At 47.9% G+C, this 20,056-nt stretch overlaps 1 protein-coding gene across 6 annotated transcripts in view; it reads left to right on the top strand.

The window, feature by feature from the left end:
* The window catches only part of MAPRE3 (microtubule associated protein RP/EB family member 3), a 148,898-nt gene that overhangs the window by 45,531 nt on the left and 83,311 nt on the right, over positions 1-20,056 (top strand). For all 6 annotated transcript variants that reach the window (XM_068279877.1, XM_068279874.1, XM_068279875.1 and 3 more), the window contains exon 2: positions 14,523-14,576. The gene's annotated coding sequence lies outside the window, so the exon portion shown is untranslated. The remainder of the gene's footprint in view (positions 1-14,522; positions 14,577-20,056) is intronic.

Here is a 20,056-nt window from a genome sequence, read left to right as displayed (position 1 = left end):
AACGATTGGAGAATCGCTCTGATCTAGCACTTTTCAGAGCGATTTTCCACTTTCCAATATTAAGATTGAAGCTGAATCGCCTCAGAAATCAGCAGAGATGCTGCAGGACCCGCGTTTGGGGAAAAAAAACACATCGCTCTGGTGTGCACCATCCCATTCGAATACGCTAGCCAAGCGCTTTTTGAGGCGAAGCATTTTAAAAAGTGCTCAGAAGCGCTCTTAGGCCTAGTGCACACTGGAGCGTTTCCGCTGCGGTTTGCGATCTGCTTTCGGGTGCGGATATGCTTGGGTAATGTATTTCAATGGGCTGGTGCACACCAGAGCGGGAGGCGTTTTGCAGAAACGCATACTCCCGGGCTGCTGCAGATTTTGGATTGCTGAGGCGTTTCTGCCTCAATGTTAAGTATAGGAAAAACGCAAACCACTCTGAAAAACGGCACCTCAGAGCGGTTTGCCAGGCGTTTTTTGTTACAGTAGCTGTTCAGTAACAGCTTCACTGTAACAATACATGAAATCTACTACACCAAAAACGCTTCACAAAACCGCAAAACGCTAGCTGAAACGCTGCAGAAAAATAAGAAAAAGCATTTCAAAATCTGCTAGCATTTTGCGGATCTGCTAGCGGTTTTTGGTGTGCACCAGACCTTAGTGTGCACCAGCCCTACGTCACTTTTTATTTGGTTTTCTCTGGAATAAAGTTTGATGTGTTTTGGAGAGCCACTGAGAAGATCCTTTTTCTGTTTGTTTTTTTTGCACTTGGAGTGCACATATAGGTGATTGATATGATTGCAGAAGGGCTTCACATGTGGATTGTGGCGATACCCCAGAGGATCAGCAGGACAGCCAGGCAACCGTTATTGCTTAAAAGGAAATAAATATGGCTGCCTCCATATCCCTCTCACCTCAAGTTCACTTTAAAGAAAACCTGTAAGGAAAAAAGTGTCCCTCTAGGGGATACTCACCTTGGAAGGGGTATACCTCTGGATCCTAACGAAGCTTCGCCCATCCTGCTCAGGCCGCTCGTTCCAGCGCTGGGCCCCCGCACAAGCAGGCACTGTAATATTTACCTTTGCCTGTTTGTGCAGTAGAGCAGGCCCGATTGGGAACGGCTATTTCCGCCAGAGCTCGAATGAGAGCCGCTAGTGCACACGCCCACATGCCGACAAGTGCCGACAGAGAGGATGAGTGGGAGCCTTTGCTGAGGAGGATGGGCGGAGCTTCTGCTGAGGAGGATGGGGGGAGCGTCTGTTGAGGAGGATGGGGGGAGCCTCTGCTGAGGAGGATGGGGGGAGCCTCTGCTGAGGAGGATGAGTAGAGCCTCTGCTGAGGAGGATGGGCAGAGTCTCTGCTGAGGAGGATGGGCGGGGTCTCTGCTGAGGAGGATGGGCGGGGCCTCTGCTGAGGAGGATGGGCGGAGCCTCTGCTGAAGAGGATGGGGAGAGCCTCTGCTGAGGAGGATGAGGGGGAGCCTTTGCTGAGGAGGATGGGCGGAGCTTCTGCTGAGGAGGATGGGGGGAGCGTCTGTTGAGGAGGATGGGGGGAGCCTCTGCTGAGGAGGATGGGGGGAGCCTCTGCTGAGGAGGATGGGTAGAGCCAAATCCAAATCCAAATCCAAAAAAGCTTTATTGGCAGGACCAAATACATTTAGCATTGCCAAAGCAAAACAAGACAAAACATTAACATGGGGGGGGGGGGGGGGGGGGGTTGTGGGAATAGGGAAGGATATAGGGAGTTGGGGTATATAGTCCATAGGTGTGTGGATGATGTAAGGGGCAGCATGGGGGACTGGGATATATAGTCCATAGGGGAGTATTGGGGGGGAATACAGTCCATGTGGTATCATGTTCCTCTCAGTTGGTGGCAGGCTGTGACATATCGGGCAGCTATTTGCACGGTTGTTTCCTCCTTCCCCAGTAGGATGTAGAGTTTCCGCTCCTCATCTGTGGAGGTAAAATCCTGGATGTGGGCGGAGAGTCTCTGGAAGTGGGCGGTCCTCACAGGTGCGTATTTGCTGCAGTGTAGCAGGAAGTGGGCCTCATCCTCCAAGACCTCCTGGTCGCATTGTCTGCACAGTCTCTCCTCCCGGGGCTTCCATGTCTGTCTGTGCCGCCCTGTCTCTATCTCCAGGCTGTGGGCACTCAGACGGTACAAACTCAAGACCTGTCTGTCTTTGTGGTGATGTAGCCTCCCCAGATATGGAGCCATTGTGTACTCCCTCTGTAGTGATTGATAGACAGCGAGTTTCTTGGAATTCTTTATGTCACTTCTCCATTCCTCTATGTATCGTTCCTTGCAGCTTTCTATAGTCTGTTTTATTTGGGCTTTTGTCAGCCTGTGTTGGTGGCCTTGGCTGGGCTGGCTGCTGATGCTTTGCTTGAGAGCGCGTGGTATGGCCTCTGCTTAGGAGGATGGGCAGAGTCTCTGCTGAGGAGGATGGGCGGGGTCTCTGCTGAGGAGGATGGGCGGGGGCCTCTGCTGAGGAGGATGGGCGGAGCCTCTGCTGAAGAGGATGGGGAGAGCCTCTGCTGAGGAGGATGGGGGGAGCCTCTGTAAGATCCAGAGGCTTGCTTCCTCCTCCTGAGGTAAGTACCCCCCAGGCGTACACTTTTGTTGTCTGTACTCTGGATTTCGTACGCAATTATTGAGCTATAGGTGTGCAGTGAACTGGCGACTGATTTCATGCCTACTTTTCCGCGGTGCACAGGAATGATTTGCATATCCGCTGGCTGTCCGGAAGTGATGCATCATGGGAGTGACTTCTTGCTCCTGTGAAGCTGGATTGTCACTCTCCTCAGTTGTAGAAAGGCAGCATTGCACATGACATAATGTGGATTGTAGCAGTGAGTGGCAGCATGTCGGCCTCCTGGAGACGTGTCCCTGTGTTGGAATGTGAGCTATGTTACATAGTTACACCTTCCCCTTGTCCTATAGAGCAGTGACACATTCACCTAGGTTACTCATTACACAGAGGAATGTGAGGCTGGGATCGCTGGCGCTCCAGGTATGTGCTATGTTATATTCAGGGCACAGTGCCAGGCCTGCTATAGTGTCACCTGTCACCAGAGTCACACAGGAAGACACTATAGAGGAGGACACTGCAGGGAGAGGGGGGTCAGTAACTCTGCCACACAGCCAGGGAATGCAGACAGATTGGGAGGAGGCAGAGGCCTGTCAGACCGCCCTCTGTCTGCATGTATGTGGGAAGCTCAGCTGATCATGCATGTAGAGAGTGAAGGGAAGGACAGAACAGGGTAAGGCCCCTTTCACACTTAAAGGGAAGGTTCAGGGACTTTCTGAAAAAAATAAAAATCCCCATCCACTTACCTGGGGCTTCCTCCAGCCCGTGGCAGGCAGGAGGTGCCCTCGGCGCCGCTCCGCAGGCTCCCGGTGGTCTCCGGTGGTGCGCCCGACCTGGCCAGGCCGGCGGCCAGGTCGGGCTCTTCTGCGCTCCAAGGCCCGGCACTTCTGCGTCCCACGCCGGCGCTCTGACGTCATCGGACGTCCTCCGGGCTCTACTGCGCAGGCGCAGAACTACTGCGCCTGCGCAGTACAGCCCGGCGGACGTCCGATGACGTCAGAGCGCCGGCGTGGGACGCAGAAGTGCCGGGCCTTGGAGCGCAGAAGAGCCCGACCTGGCCGCCGGCCTGGCCAGGTCGGGCGCACCACCGGAGACCACCGGGAGCCTGCGGAGCGGCGCCGAGGGCACCTCCTACCTGCCACGGGCTGGAGGAAGCCCCAGGTAAGTGGATGGGGATTTTTATTTTTTTCAGATAGTCCCTGAACCTTCCCTTTAAAGGAGCATTAGGACAAAAAAATTGTAAAATTGAAAATATGTGCAAACATATACAAATAAGAAGTATGTTTTTTCCAGAGTAAAATGAGCCATAAATTACTTTTCTCCTATGTTGCTGTCACTTACAGTAGGCAGTAGAAAGCTGACAGAAGCGACTGGTTTTGGAATAGTCCATCTCTTCATGGGGGATTCTCAGGGATTTATTTATTTTCAAAAGCACTAGTGAATGTCAGTTGCTCTGACCAACTGCCAAAAAACTGTTCAGCAAGCAGGGAAGCTGGCCAGCATCATTGTTTACATCCTTTTAGGGAATATCTTTATAAAGAATAAAAGCCTTGCTGAGAATCCCCTATGAAGAGATGGACTAGTCCAAAACCTGTTGGTTCTGTCAGATTTCTACTGCCTACTGTAAGTGACAGCATTATAGGAGAAAAGTCATTTATGGCTCATTTTACTCTGGAAAAACGTACTTCTTATTTGTCTATGTTTGCACAGATTTTACATTTTACAATTTTTTGCCATAGTGCCCCTTTAAAGGACACCTGATGTGAGGGGGATATTGTGGCTGCAATATTTATTTCATTTTAAGCAATACCAAATGCCTGCATATGAATGTTTAGCCTTTGCTTACACCTCTGTGTGCACTGATTTACTTTCTCCTGACAACAGGGAAGATAACTCCTGACATTGAAGAACTTACTTATGGCATGGGAGGGGGTACCTCTGACACTGGGTGGGGGTCTACGCCTGTCTTTGGGGACCTTCCTCTTGTGGGATGGGGGCTTACCCCGGGGACACTGAGAAACTTTCTCTTGACGTTGAAGGGGGCTTACTCTTGATGGTGGGGAAATTTCTCCTGATGCTGGAGGTTACTCCTGACACAGAGTAACCTCCTCCTGACAATGAGGAACTTCCCCATGACACGGGGGAGGGGCTACTGCTGTCACTGAGGAAACATCCTCCTGGGAGATGGCTTACTCTGCACACATCAAAACTGTCTCCTGACACTGAGGGGGCTTATTCCTGACAGTGAGGAACTTTCTCCTGACACTGGGGAGTCACTCCTGATACTGAGGAACTTGCTGATACCAGCTCCTGGTACCAGTTGCTTTTGATACCAGCTATTCTAGATTACATGACATATCACTAGAGCAAACTATAATTTGGCCATATGCTTTTACCTGAAGGCAATCTGATTATCACCATTAGGGTTTGTTAGGGTTTATTTCAGGGTCACTTTACAGTTCAGCTAAACCCCAAAATGAACAAAGTAAACTGTAACAGACATTAGAATGATAAGAGGATATACACATTACATAGATATAAACAGTGTGCATAGAAGCAAAGTGCTGGGCAGAAGATCTGTGTCAGTACAGCCTGCTTCCTCTCCTCTCTGGGCGGGTCAGACAGGTGTGACCATGTGACAGCCCAAGTTAGAAAAACAATTCAGATATCAGACTACATTTCCCTGCATCCCTGCATTACACTAGAAATCATGTGCCTGCATAAAGAGGCAAGGCATCACAAGGAGATGATGGGCAGCTGTAAGCATGGTAATCATACACCATCCAACCAAAAGAATTGATTTTCAATTTTTTTTTCTTTCAATAAAAATGATTGCAAAATTGAGTGCTTTTTTGTTTTCAATCTAGAAAAATTGATTGATTAATTTTCAAATTTTTTTTCAACCAATGCAATCAGTCAAGAAAATTATGTCTGTACGGGGAGGTGTACAGCTGCAGGAGAGCTCAGCCACGCAGTAGGTTTGTGAATCAGAGAAGTTCTCCATAGTTCTCAGCATGATTGTTGGAGAATTTGTCTTGGGTTTAGTTGGGCAGCTGTATACTGGCGCCCCTGAGAGGTCTTTGCTGGTATTGCCTCACCTGGTCCACTATTCTGTGTCTCCCTGGGCGTGGCCCCCTACCTCTGAGCTGATGGAGATTGGGGGCTCTAGGAGAGTTTATCAGCTCAGTAGGTTTGTAGTTCTCAGCATGATTGTTGGAGAATTAGCCTCAGGTTTAGTTGAATGGCTGTATACTGGCGCCCCTGAGAGGTCTCCGCTGGTATTGCCCCACCTGGTCCCCCATTCTGTGTCCCCTGGGCGTGGCCTCCTACCTCGGGGCTGATGGAGATGGGGGGGCTGCAGGAGAGCTCAGCCGCTCGGTAGGTTTGTCGTTCTCGGTAGTTCTCAGCATGATTTCCTGGAGAATTAGCCTCAGGTTTAGTTGGGCAGCTGTATACTGGCGCCCCTGAGAGGTCTTTGCTGGTATTGCCTCACCTGGTCCACCATCCTGTGTCCCCCGGGCGTGGCCTCCTACCTCTGAGCTGATGGAGATGGAGGCCCCAGCTGGACCTCCTCATGAAAGCCAGCTCTGTCTCCCTTTGTTGTGTCAGAAGCCGGTGACTGGGAACGCTCCCTGTAATTGTCCCCCATGGGATTCTTTATGCTAATATCTGCTGACATGAAAGTGTTATTATGAGGCTGTCTGCTTGTGCCGGATATTATCACCCTTCCCCCTCTGCAAGGTTCCCTAGCCATGTGCAGAGCTCTTGCCTGGACATCCATTGATAACCTCCAGAGTCCAGAGGGTTAAGATGCCGGGAGTCGGGCCTGCTGAAAGCAATAAATGTCTTCTAATCCCAGCTGGACCCGCAGACCCCCCTTCATCAGAATCAGCAGTATTCACCAAGTACGACGGGGGCTGCACCCAGAATTGTTTTTGGTACACGCAGGCAGGTGAAAGTACTGCAATTTAAAGAGAAAATTTAACCCAGGATTGAACGTCATCCCAAACAGCAGCTGATGCCCCCTTTCCCATGAGAAATGTTCACCTTTTCTCGAATAGATCATTAAGGGATAGTGTATGGCTGATATTGGGGTGAGCCCCCTCCCACAGTGTGATGTCATGGCCGTGGTCCTAACAGTTTGCTGTCTGTGAGCCTCATTGCATTGTGGGAAATAATGGCTATTTCCAACAACTGCCAACCACAATCACCCTATGTGCATAGAACTCATAGTAACCAGCATTCCTGACAGATCACCTGGCAGGACTAAAGATGACACCACCAGTGATAAATTTCAGTATGTAAATCAGGGAGAGGAAAGATCATTATTATTATTATTATTTTTTTTATTATTTATATAACGCCAACTTCCGTAGCGCTGTACATAGTACAAACAAATAATGGGGAATAAATATACATGAGAAGTAAAAGACACTGTACAGTCATGGCATTGAATAGAATAAATACAAATACATACATAGTTGATGTGTATCAGAATCATACGTCGTATAGTTGGTACATGTTAAAATTACCGCGGTATGAGAAACACTAGGAGGAGGTCCCTGCCCTTGCGGGCTTACAATCTAGAGGGTAGTGGGGAGGAAACAAAAGGGAAGGAAACACAAGGATTAGTGGGTGAGCCAGTGTGCCTTCAGAGCTGCCTATAGCAGATTATAGGCTTGTCTGAACAGTGGTGTTTTCAGAGTACGTTTGAAGGTTTCCAGACTCGTGGCATGACGAACCGGCTGAGGGAGAGATTTCCAAAGGAGAGGGACAGCCCGTGAGAAGTCTTGGATGCGAGAGTGAGAGGAGGTGACTAGGCTGGAGGACAAAAGGGTCTCCTGTGAGGAACGGAGGGTCCGGGCGGGGAGGTATCTGGAGATTAAAGAGGAAATGTATGGAGGTGATAGCTTGTGTAGAGCTAAAGATTTACAATATACTGGGCACATACTGACTAAATCTATAAATGAATATTGTAATGTAAACAATAAACAATTTTGTTCTTTGCTTGGAAGAACAAAGAGAAATCGAGAGCCCAATATGGTGTAGTATTGTTAAGTTGGTTGTGGTTAAAAGCAAAATATTTAGATATACTCACAAACATGGGTTACCCATAGGCAACCACTTCAAGTGCAGGTGGGGAGTATTAGAACCTGACCCCACTCAGGTTTTTAAGATGTCGCTCTCTGTAGATAGGAAACGGGGTAGCACCCCTCCACCGAGGGTGGACTCAAGATTTCAGCAAGGCTTGGTGTACAGAGGCGCCAGAGTAGAATAAAAACGTTTAAAAACCGTCTAAAAGAGGGGGATGTTCAGGTGGACTTACCTCCCTCGAAAATATAAAACTCAATTGAGTCACAATATATCAATAAAAAAATATTTTATTGAACTCCACTTAGTGCAACGCGTTTCGCAGGTGTGGTCCTGCTTCATCAGGCAAACAGGAGTATAACTCAATGGGTCTAGATACAGAAGTGAGCGCCTTTTGAAGGTCACAGTTAGCTCTACAGTTTGAAGGTCCCTGTTAGCTCCACAGTTTTTTTGTTGAGGACAAGCGTGTTGTCCTTGCACCATTTGCATATTCTATAGGCTAAGGTTGGTGGTATCATCTGTGTAGCATCATCGTTTCTGTCCTGCCCTTATGAACACGGACACTCTGAGCAGAAGGAGCTAAGGGATAAGTGAACATTGAGGGACGGTCAATGAGGTGCTTATTTTTTGTGTGTGCATGAGATGGCTTTTATCTGTGACTTATCTTGCCGGGAGCATTTGCTTGAGATAGGTTGAATTCCCTTGCAACACAACCAAGCTCCATACAATTTGCATTAATTTTGCATCTCAATCTCCCTGCTGCTAGGACAGTGTAACGGGACTAGAATGGGGATGATTTTGGGAGACGCAAGGCTATGTTAGGGTAACTATAATTTTTTATTTATCCATTTTATGTTTTATAGGTGCCAATGGAAGGTTCAGTAAGGCCGCTGTGTACAGCACACAAAGTATGAGTGGTTACCGCTCCGAAGGCCTCCTTCACATTAACTAACGCAGATAGCTGTGGAACACAACACACGCCATCTGCTTTGCCGTACCTTGCATTGGTGATCCCTCTCACTTCAATGAAGCGACCTCCATTTGTCCTGCTCTGAGCCCCTGTGGGTTCGTAGTGCTCGATATGCTACTCTGATAAGGCATGTTAACTTTGATAAGGCATGCTATTTGTCTTAGTGAATCAATCGCAATATGCGTTGATAAAATATGTATTGTGTAAACCAGGCCTTGATCCAGTAGGTACACGCGCCAGCTCAGTTATTGCAGAGCGGAGGCTGTCCAAGGTGCTGAAAACGATCAATAAACATGATGTGGGGTAACCCTGCTGGAAGAATTCCAGTCCCAACCCCAGGCATAGGAGATGGGAAGGAACAGAGGCAGACCTGATGAGCGCGTGGTCTCCAGCAATTCTAGTCACCAGCAAGGATAGCAGCAGCGACAGGTACAAGATCCACCACCCCGCCAAAGATTTTGCACTGTGTTCTGTTCTGAGTCCCGCGAGAGGAAAAGGCTTTACAAATGGTGCTGCTGATAATATAGTCAGTGTATTCTGTCATTATGCGGAGGGGCTTTACAGGAAACGATTACTTGCAGTGTTAGATGTTTTATGAGCTCTGATATCATCTGATGTCATCATACAGCAAGTCCAATGCCTCCGGGGCTCTGCTGGAAGTGTGTGTCTTTGTGATTGGCTGTATTCACTGTCACTATTCACTGTCGTGTTTCAGTGTTATCCCAGAGGGGGCAGCTTGTTAATGTTTCAGTATTTACATTATCCCATTGTGTTCCTATTCTGGATTTCTGTCTAATCATGTTCACCTCTTTATTATAAACACTCCCTCCCTTGTATAATATATTTAGGCCCTGTTCACATTAGACGCGACGCCGGCTGTACTTCGGCAACGCGTGCAGGAGGAATAAAACGCATTACATCAGAAAGCATAGACCGCACTGTCTGATGTTCACATTACTGCGCTGTGTACTAGTGCGGCGCACGAACGCACTGCTGTAGGCATTTTTGGGCAAAACGCACGGCTGGCCCATTCACTCCAGTGAATAGGATCAGCCACACAAGGCATGCAAATGCAGATGGCGTGCGATCGTACGCGTTGCGTTCCGATCGCACGCCATCTGCGCGTCATGATGACAACGAGGCCTTAGTGTTTTTGTAAAGGCAGCAAACCCTGATATAAGTCTTAAGATTTTATACCTTTGTATAAAATGACATTTTATGTTTAGTAGTGCTGAAAGTGTCTCCTATTATGTTTGGATGGAGCACATGACCAGGCAGGAGGCTTTGTGACCTTTCTGCCACCCTTAGGACCACTGTCGCAAAACACTGTCAAATCTTACATTCCTATTTATACATATGTATAAAATGTACATTTCTCCAAGAGTAAAATGAGTTATACATTCTTGTTTTCCTATGTTGCTGTCAATTACAGTACATAGTAAAAATATGACATAACTGACAGGTTTTGTACCAGTCCATCTCCTCATGGGGGATTATCTGGATTTTCTTTATTTTCAAGAGCACTTAATGAGTAGCAGGTGCTCCGTCCAACTGCCAAAATAATGTGCAAGGGGGTAGGGAGGCCAGCTGATATCTTTGCATAGATTATATTCAGGGAGAGTAAAGAGTGAAGGAAATACTGAGAATCCCATATGACCCCTTGGACCGTGCCTTGTAAGGGTTTTTTGGCCTTCCTCTGGATCAGCAGGGATATGTGAGGGAGCAGGCTGGTGTTGTACCTTCCTCTGGATCAGCAGGGATATGTGAGGGAGAAGGCTGGTGTTGTGCCTTCCTCTGGATCAGCAGGGATATGTGAGGGAGCAGGCTGGTGTTGTGCCTTCCTCTGGATCAGCAGGGATATGTGAGGGAGCAGGCTGGTGTTGTGCCTTCCTCTGGATCAGCAGGGATATGTGAGGGAGCAGGCTGGTGTTGTGCCTCCCTCTGGATCAGCAGGGATATGTGAGGGTGCATGCTGGTGTTGTGCCTTCCTCTGGATCAGCAGGGATATGTGAGGGTGCAGGCTGGTGTTGTGCCTTTCTCTGGATCAGCAGGGATATGTGAGGGAGCAGGCTGGTGTTGTACCTTCCTCTGGATCAGCAGGGATATGTGAGGGAGCAGGCTGGTGTTGTGCCTTCCTCTGGATCAGCAGGGATATGTGAGGGAGCAGGCTGGTGTTGTACCTTCCTCTGGATCAGCAGGGATATGTGAGGGTGCAGGCTGGTGTTGTGCCTTCCTCTGGATCAGCAGGGATATGTGAGGGAGCAGGCTGGTGTTGTACCTTCCTCTGGATCAGCAGGGATATGTGAGGGAGCAGGCTGGTGTTGTGCCTTCCTCTGGATCAGCAGGGATATGTGAGGGAGCAGGCTGGTGTTGTACCTTCCTCTGGATCAGCAGGGATATGTGAGGGAGCAGGCTGGTGTTGTGCCTTCCTCTGGATCAGCAGGGATATGTGAGAGTGCAGGCTGGTGTTGTACCTTCCTCTGGATCAGCTGGGATATGTGAGGGAGCAGGCTGGTGTTGTGCCTTCCTCTGGATCAGCAGGGATATGTGTGGGTGCAGGCTGGTGTTGTGCCTTCCTCTGGATCAGCAGGGATATGTGAGGGTGCAGGCTGGCGTTGTGTCTTCCTCTGGAGCAGCAGGGATATGTGAGGGAGCAGGCTGGTGTTGTGCCTTCCTCTGGATCAGCAGGGATATGTGAGGGTGCAGGCTGGTGTTGTGCCTTCCTCTGGATCAGCAGGGATATGTGAGGGAGCAGGATGGTGTTGTACCTTTCTCTGGATCAGCAGGGATATGTGAGGGAGAAGGCTGGTGTTGTGCCTTCCTCTGGATCAGCAGGGATATGTGAGGGAGCAGGCTGGTGTTGTGCCTTCCTCTGCATCAGCAGGGATATGTGAGGGTGCAGGCTGGTGTTGTGCCTTCCTCTGGATCAGCAGGGATATGTGAGGGAGCAGGCTGGTGTTGTGCCTTCCTCTGGATCAGCAGGGATATGTGAGGGAGCAGGCTGGTGTTGTGCCTTCCTCTGGATCAGCAGGGATATGTGAGGGTGCATGCTGGTGTTGTGCCTTCCTCTGGATCAGCAGGGATATGTGAGGGTGCAGGCTGGTGTTGTGCCTTTCTCTGGATCAGCAGGGATATGTGAGGGAGCAGGCTGGTGTTGTACCTTCCTCTGGATCAGCAGGGATATGTGAGGGAGCAGGCTGGTGTTGTGCCTTCCTCTGGATCAGCAGGGATATGTGAGGGAGCAGGCTGGTGTTGTACCTTCCTCTGGATCAGCAGGGATATGTGAGGGTGCAGGCTGGTGTTGTGCCTTCCTCTGGATCAGCAGGGATATGTGAGGGAGCAGGCTGGTGTTGTACCTTCCTCTGGATCAGCAGGGATATGTGAGGGAGCAGGCTGGTGTTGTGCCTTCCTCTGGATCAGCAGGGATATGTGAGGGAACAGGCTGGTGTTGTACTTTCCTCTGGATCAGCAGGGATATGTGAGGGAGCAGGCTGGTGTTGTGCCTTCCTCTGGATCAGCAGGGATATGTGAGAGTGCAGGCTGGTGTTGTACCTTCCTCTGGATCAGCTGGGATATGTGTGGGTGCAGGCTGGTGTTGTGCCTTCCTCTGGATCAGCAGGGATATGTGAGGGTGCAGGCTGGCGTTGTGTCTTCCTCTGGAGCAGCAGGGATATGTGAGGGAGCAGGCTGGTGTTGTGCCTTCCTCTGGATCAGCAGGGATATGTGAGGGTGCAGGCTGGTGTTGTGCCTTCCTCTGGATCAGCAGGGATATGTGAGGGTGCAGGCTGGTGTTGTGCCTTCCCCTGGATCAGCAGGGATATGCGAGGGAGCAGGCTGGTGTTGTGCCTTCCTCTGGATCAGCAGGGATATGTGAGGGAGCAGGCTGGTGTTGTACCTTCCTCTGGATCAGCAGGGATATGTGAAGAAGCAGGCTGGTGTTGTGCCTTCCTCTGGATCAGCAGGGATATGTGAGGGAGCAGGCTGGTGTTGTGCCTTCCTCTGGATCAGCAGGGATATGTGAGGGAGCAGGCTGGTGTTGTGCCTTCCTCTGGATCAGCACGGATATGTGAGGGAGCAGGTTGGTGTTGTACCTTCCTCTGGATCAGCAGGGATATGTGAGGGTGCAGAGTGGTGCTGTGCCTTCCTCTGGATCAGCAGAGATATGTGAGGGTGCAGGCTGGTGGTGTGCCTTCCTCTGGATCAGCAGGGATATGTGAGGGAGCGGGCTGGTGTTGTGCCTTCCTCTGGATCAGCAGGGATATGTGAGGGTGCAGGCTGGTGTTGTGCCTTACTCTGGATCAGCAGGGATATGTGAGGGAGCAGGCTGGTGTTGTACCTTCCTCTGGATCAGCAGGGATATGTGAGGGAGAAGGCTGGTGTTGTGCCTTCCTCTGGATCAGCAGGGATATGTGAGGGAGCAGGCTGGTGTTGTGCCTTCCTCTGGATCAGCAGGGATATGTGAGGGAGCGGGCTGGTGTTGTGCCTTCCTCTGGATCAGCAGGGATATGTGAGGGAGCAGGTTGGTGTTGTACCTTCCTCTGGATCAGCAGGGATATGTGAGGGAGCAGGCTGGTGTTGTGCCTTCCTCTGGATCAGCAGAGATATGTGAGGGTGCAGGCTGGTGGTGTGCCTTCCTCTGGATCAGCAGGGATATGTGAGGGAGCAGGTTGGTGTTGTACCTTCCTCTGGATCAGCAGTGATATGTGAGGGTGCAGAGTGGTGCTGTGCCTTCCTCTGGATCAGCAGAGATATGTGAGGGTGCAGGCTGGTGGTGTGCCTTCCTCTGGATCAGCAGGGATATGTGAGGGTGCAGGCTGGTGTTGTGCCTTCCTCTGGATCAGCAGGGATATGTGAGGGAGCAGGCTGGTGTTGTGCCTTCCTCTGGATCAGCAGGGATATGTGAGGGAGCAGGCTGGTGTTGTGCCTTCCTCTGGATCAGCAGGGATATGTGAGGGAGCAGGCTGGTGTTGTGCCTTCCTCTGGATCAGCAGGGATATGTGAGGGAGCAGGCTGGTGTTGTACTTTGTTCTTTGGTTGAACTCGATGGACGTATGTCTTTTTTCAACCCAAATAACTAATGTATGTTTGAGGACATGGACAAGTCCGAAACCTGTCAGTTCTGATAGACTTTTACTATCTTTTCTACATGATAGAAACATAAGCAGAAATATGACTCATAGTTCATTTTTCTCAGGGAGAGATGCACTTCTTAAATGTATCTGTACAAATGTATTATAGATTTACATTTTTTCGCAACAGTGGTCCTTTAAAGAGACATTGCACATTGTTTGTATTTGTTCATGTTTCAAGTTCATGTTTTTTTTCTGCAATTTTAAATCAGACAACAGCTGTGTGCGCCTTTATCCTACCCCGCTGTGTAAATACACATTAGGCATCTCCGGCCACAGAAATAGCATATTACTTCTTTCTAGAAGGCCAGGGTGAAAGACAATAAACTGTTATCATTAGACTTTATTTTCATTATAACCTGGAAATGTCCCTGGGATTGCTGTATGGATATATCCTCTCTCCTGCCTGACGCCAGTTTTTGCCTTTGACCCTTTAGAAAACACCAGGTCAGAGCAATGTACTGCTAGTTTCACTGTTGTCTCACTGCCTCTTGTTTCCTCGTTTCATTTGATGCTACAAAGAGCTGCAATCATGTGAGAGATGGAGTCGGAGATAGGGGACACTCCCACACAGACATTTTTCTAATGACTGTGATTGTGATTTCAGGGTGCCAGGTAGATCTCGGATATTCTGTGTGTGTTTTATGCACTGGGTGAGGGAAACAGAAGTATAGCGATCTGGGGAAAATGTCTATGAAATTCAAGGTGGGCTTATTTGTGTGCCGATAAGTGACATGTTGTGTTTCTTCTCCAGGTATCCCTGCTTTGCTGAGCTGTTCGGTGACTAGAGGCGTCTATATGCAGAAAGGTAAGACGCAGCCTATATTACTCATATTACATGCGGGGGAATATTGGAGCTGCCACCATCGGGAAATTCAGTTTGGCTATTTTTATTATTTTTATGTCATTGTTTTTAAACCAGTTAAAAAAAAAACAACACATATTCAGGGGTGTAACTAGAAATCACTGGGCCCCCCTGCGAAACATTGGATGGGGCCCCCTCCTACAAAGGGTGCAGGATGATGTACACAAGACCCTGCTGAACAGTGAATAGGGACTGTCTACAAATCTTTGTCTGCAAAACTTTGTATGATTCCTTATCAGTGGCTGAGCAGATGCACTCATTAGAACAATTGTGCAGAGAGCAGAACATTTTTTTTCTCCGTGCCCCTAGTTGTCAGTCTCTCAAGATGGGGCCCCCTATGGCTTCTGGGCCCCCCTGCAGCTGCATCCCTTGCAGGGTCTATTGTTACGCCCCTGCATATGATAAAGCACGTTTGATCACTAATATTTTAAATCATATTTGAAAGAATAAGCAATTATAATGAGTTGATTAACCTCTCCAGGTTCCAGGGTTTTTTATCCTTGACTATTCTGGCATTTCAGATGTGTTGCTATTGATACAGCAATAACTTTGTACCACTTCCCCTCCCCCAGGACGAGTAACTACGTCCCTGCAAAATGCCATAATTGCTTGCAGGGGCGTAGCTACTATGCCCCTCCCCGCCGCGTGTTCCCGCTCGTTACTGCCGCCGATCGTTAGCCCCTAGATCAATGAATGGGAATCGGCTTATGGAGGCGGGGAGGGGCGGGACACAGGCGGGGAGCTGCGCTATAGAGGAGGCGGGGAGCCACGCTATACAGGAGGCGGGAAGGGACACAGTTGGGGAGCCACGCTATACAGGAGGCGGGGGAGTGGCGGTGACTGACAGGCTAAGGTAAATAGCAGGCTAGCGACAATCTGTGTGTCGCTAGCCTGGCGCTTTTTTTAATGGAGGGGCACAATGCAAGGACACAGAGGCTGGTGATTGTATACAGAACATGCCTCTGTGTCCTAATATGATTTCACAAACCCACCTCGGGTTCCCTTTAAGGAGGCAACAGTCTGCTTTCCATAGCGTTTTAGTGAGAGGGCTTTTCGGTCCATCGTAGCCCCCCACACACTCCTGGGAGTTCTGGGTCACCACGAGCTTGCTGAGCAATATGTACTTCTGGGTGTTTCAAGTCCTACTCCATAGAGCCACATTACGCCATGCCATGCACTGATGAGGATCAAACAATCCAAAACAGTCTGTATGCATGTTGGATTATTGCGGCTCTGTACAATTAACACCCTGACACATCATTGCATTCCAGCGGATCTGGAGGTGTGGCTAGCTGACAGGAACAACAAGGGATCATTTGCGTATTCAGCAGTGATGCATTGTGGGACATATCACACACACACACTATACACACACTATATATACACACACACACACACACACACACACACACACACACACACACACTACACACACACACACACTATACACACACACACACTACACACACACACACACACACACACTATACACACACACACACACTATACACACACACACACACTATACACACTACACACACACACACACTATACACACACACACACACACACACTATACACACACACACACACACACTATACACACACACTATACACACACACAGTACACACACACACACACACACACAGTACACACACACACACAGTACACACACACGCACGCACACACAACACACACACCACACACACACTACACACACACACTATACACACACACACACACACACACAGTAAACACACACGCACACACAACACACACGCACACCACACACACACCACACACACACACCACACACACTCCACACACACCACACACACACACCACACAAACACCACACACACACACAGTACACACACAGCACACACACACAGTACACACACCACACAACACACACCACACACACACACAGTACACACACACACAGTACACACACACACACACCACACACACACACAGTACACACACCACACAACACACACACCACACACACACAGTACACACACCACACAACGCACACCACACACACACAGTACACACACACACACCACACACACACACAAAACACACACCACACACAGAGTATACACACACACAAAACACACACACACACACACACTACACACACATTATATACACACACACACACAAAAAACACACACACACACTATACACACACACACACACTATACACACACACACACACTATACACATACACACAGTATACACACACACACACACACACAGTACACACACACACACAGTACACACACACACACACAGTACACACACACACAACACACACACACCACACACACACACACTATACACACACACACTATACACACACACACACACACACACACACACACACACGCAGTAAACACACACACACACCACACACACAGTACACACACACACACAGTACACACACACACACACACACACAACGCGTTTCACGTGTCTCAGCCCGCTTTTTCAGGTCAATACAAGTGCCTTTAAAATATGTTCACAAGTATGGACGCCAGAAATATTTCATCAGTAGTTGGGCATGTAGAGTACCATTATCGCCAGCCTGTGCATCTGTAGCGACTGCATGGGATCAATATGGCGCATAGTTTACAGACCCCAGTGCCGTACAGATACATTGCTAGGCAACAGCACAGCGGTGCATCTGTACAGCATTGGGTCCCCTAGCCATCACCCTAGTGATTGCATCCGATCGCTATGGGTGACACCCACTACAGGTTTCCACAAATCTTAAGCACAAGTATAGGTGACGCAAGGGGTTAATTAGTTAGGTAGGAGTTTACTGATCAGTACAGGAAGGAAAAAATACACTTTATTTTATTACACTGTCACGAACTATATTGTGCCGAAATCTCAGTGACGGAAATATCTGTAGAATGATTTGTTTTGTTATTGTGGTAGCAGCGTTGTTTTGTAGACATCTGTAGTCAGTCAGGTAGAGGGTGATGATATCAGAGCCATTTATGGAGTTACCACGGATACGCAGCACTGGCTGTCGCAGGTCACATGACGCCTTCATATATAGCTGTATACGATGACTCATCAAAGACACCGATTGTTGGATATTATCTCCTGATATATAAAGTAACTGCTTTGTTTTCGTTCTATTTTTGGATCTGAGAATCCTCCAGTTTCTGCATAAGAAATCACACAATGGTGAGACACACAGTATATCTGCACCTCTGAGCACGTCCGGCTGTCATAATGAGATGTTTGTGTCTTACTCTGTACAGCACCACAGATATGTTGGCACTTTAGATGGTAATACATAAGGAGAGCATGATAATGGCACTTGTTATATGGAGGGGATAATGGTGACACTTATCGTTATATAGAGGGGATAATGGTAGCATTTGTTATATGGAGGGGAGAATAGTAGCACTTATTATATGTAGGGGACAATAGTGACATTTGTTATACGGAGAGGATAATGGTGACACTTGTTATATGGAGGGAATAATGGTTGCACTTGTTATATGGAGGGGATAATGGTTGCACTTATTGTTATATAGAGGGGATAACGGTAGCATTTGTTATATGTAGGGGACAATAGTGACATTTGTTATACGGAGGGGATAATGGTGACACTTGTTATTTATAGGGGATAATGGTGACACTTGTTATATGGAGGGGAGAATAGAAGCACTTGTATTATGGAGGGGATAATGGTGACACTTGTTATATGGAGGGGATAATGGTGACACTTGTTATATGGAGGGGATAATGGTGACACTTGTTATATGGAGAGGATAATGGTGACACTTGTTATATGGAGGGGATAATGGTGACACTTGTTATATGGAGGGGATAATGGTGACACTTGTTATATGGAGGGGAGAATAGAAGCACTTGTATTATGAAGGGGATAATGGTGACACTTGTTATATGGAGGGGATAATGGTGACACTTGTTATATGGAGGGGATAATGGTGACACTTGTTCTATAGAGGGGATAATGGTGACACTTGTTATATAGAGGGGATAATGGTGACACTTGTTATATGGAGGGGATAATGGTGACACTTATCGTTATATAGAGGGGATAATGGTAGCATTTGTTATATGGAGGGAAGAATAGTAGCACTTATTATATGTAGGGGACAATAGTGACATTTGTTATACGGAGAGGATAATGGTGACACTTGTTATATGGAGGGGATAATGGTTGCACTTGTTATATGGAGGGGATAATGGTTGCACTTATTGTTATATAGAGGGGATAACGGTAGCATTTGTTATATGTAGGGGACAATAGTGACATTTGTTATACGGAGGGGATAATGGTGACACTTGTTATATGGAGGGGATAATGGTGACACTTGTTATATGGAGGGGATAATGGTGACACTTGTTATATGGAGAGGATAATGGTGACACTTGTTATATGGAGGGGATAATGGTGACACTTGTTATATGGAGGGGATAATGGTGACACTTGTTATATGGAGGGGATAATGGTGACACTTGTTATATGGAGGGGATAATGGTGACACTTGTTATATGGAGGGGATAATGGTGACACTTGTTATATGGAGGGGATAATGGTAACACTTGTTATATGGAGGGGATAATGGTGACACTTGTTATATGGAGGGGATAATGGTGACACTTGTTATATGGAGGGGAGAATAGAAGCACTTGTATTATGGAGGGGATAATGGTGACACTTGTTATATGGAGGGGATAATGGTGACACTTGTTATATGGAGGGGATAATGGTGACACTTGTTCTATAGAGGGGATAATGGTGACACTTGTTATATAGAGGGGATAATGGTGACACTTGTTATATGGAGGGGATAATGGTGACACTTGTTATATGGAGGGGATAATGGTAACACTTGTTATATGGAGGGGATAATGGTGACACTTGTTATATGGAGGGGATAATGGTGACACTTGTTATATGGAAGGGATAATGGTTACACTTATTGTTCTATAGAGGGGATAATGGTAGCATGTGTTATATGTAGGGGACAGTAGTGACAATTGTTATATGTAGGGGACAATAGTGACACTTGTTATATGCAGAGGATAGTGGTGACACTTGTTATGTATAGGGGATAATGGTGACACTTGTTATATGGAGGGGATAATGGTGACACTTGTTATATGCAGAGGATAGTGGTGACACTTGTTATGTATAGGGGATAATGGTGACACTTGTTATATGGAGGGGATAATGGTGACACTTGTTATATGGAGAGGATAGTGGTGACACTTGTTATATGGAGGGTATAATGGTGACACTTGTTATATGGAGGGGATAATAATGGTAACACTTGTTATATGGAGGGGAGAATAGAAGCACTTGTATTATGGAGGGGATAGTGGTGACACTTGTTATATGGAGGGGATAATGGTGACACTTGT

This window comes from Hyperolius riggenbachi, chromosome 4 (assembly GCF_040937935.1).
Source record: "Hyperolius riggenbachi isolate aHypRig1 chromosome 4, aHypRig1.pri, whole genome shotgun sequence".
Classification (NCBI taxonomy): domain Eukaryota; kingdom Metazoa; phylum Chordata; class Amphibia; order Anura; family Hyperoliidae; genus Hyperolius; species Hyperolius riggenbachi.
The sequence above is the reverse complement of the archived record's forward strand: the minus strand, read 5'-3'. Positions and strand labels throughout refer to the sequence as shown.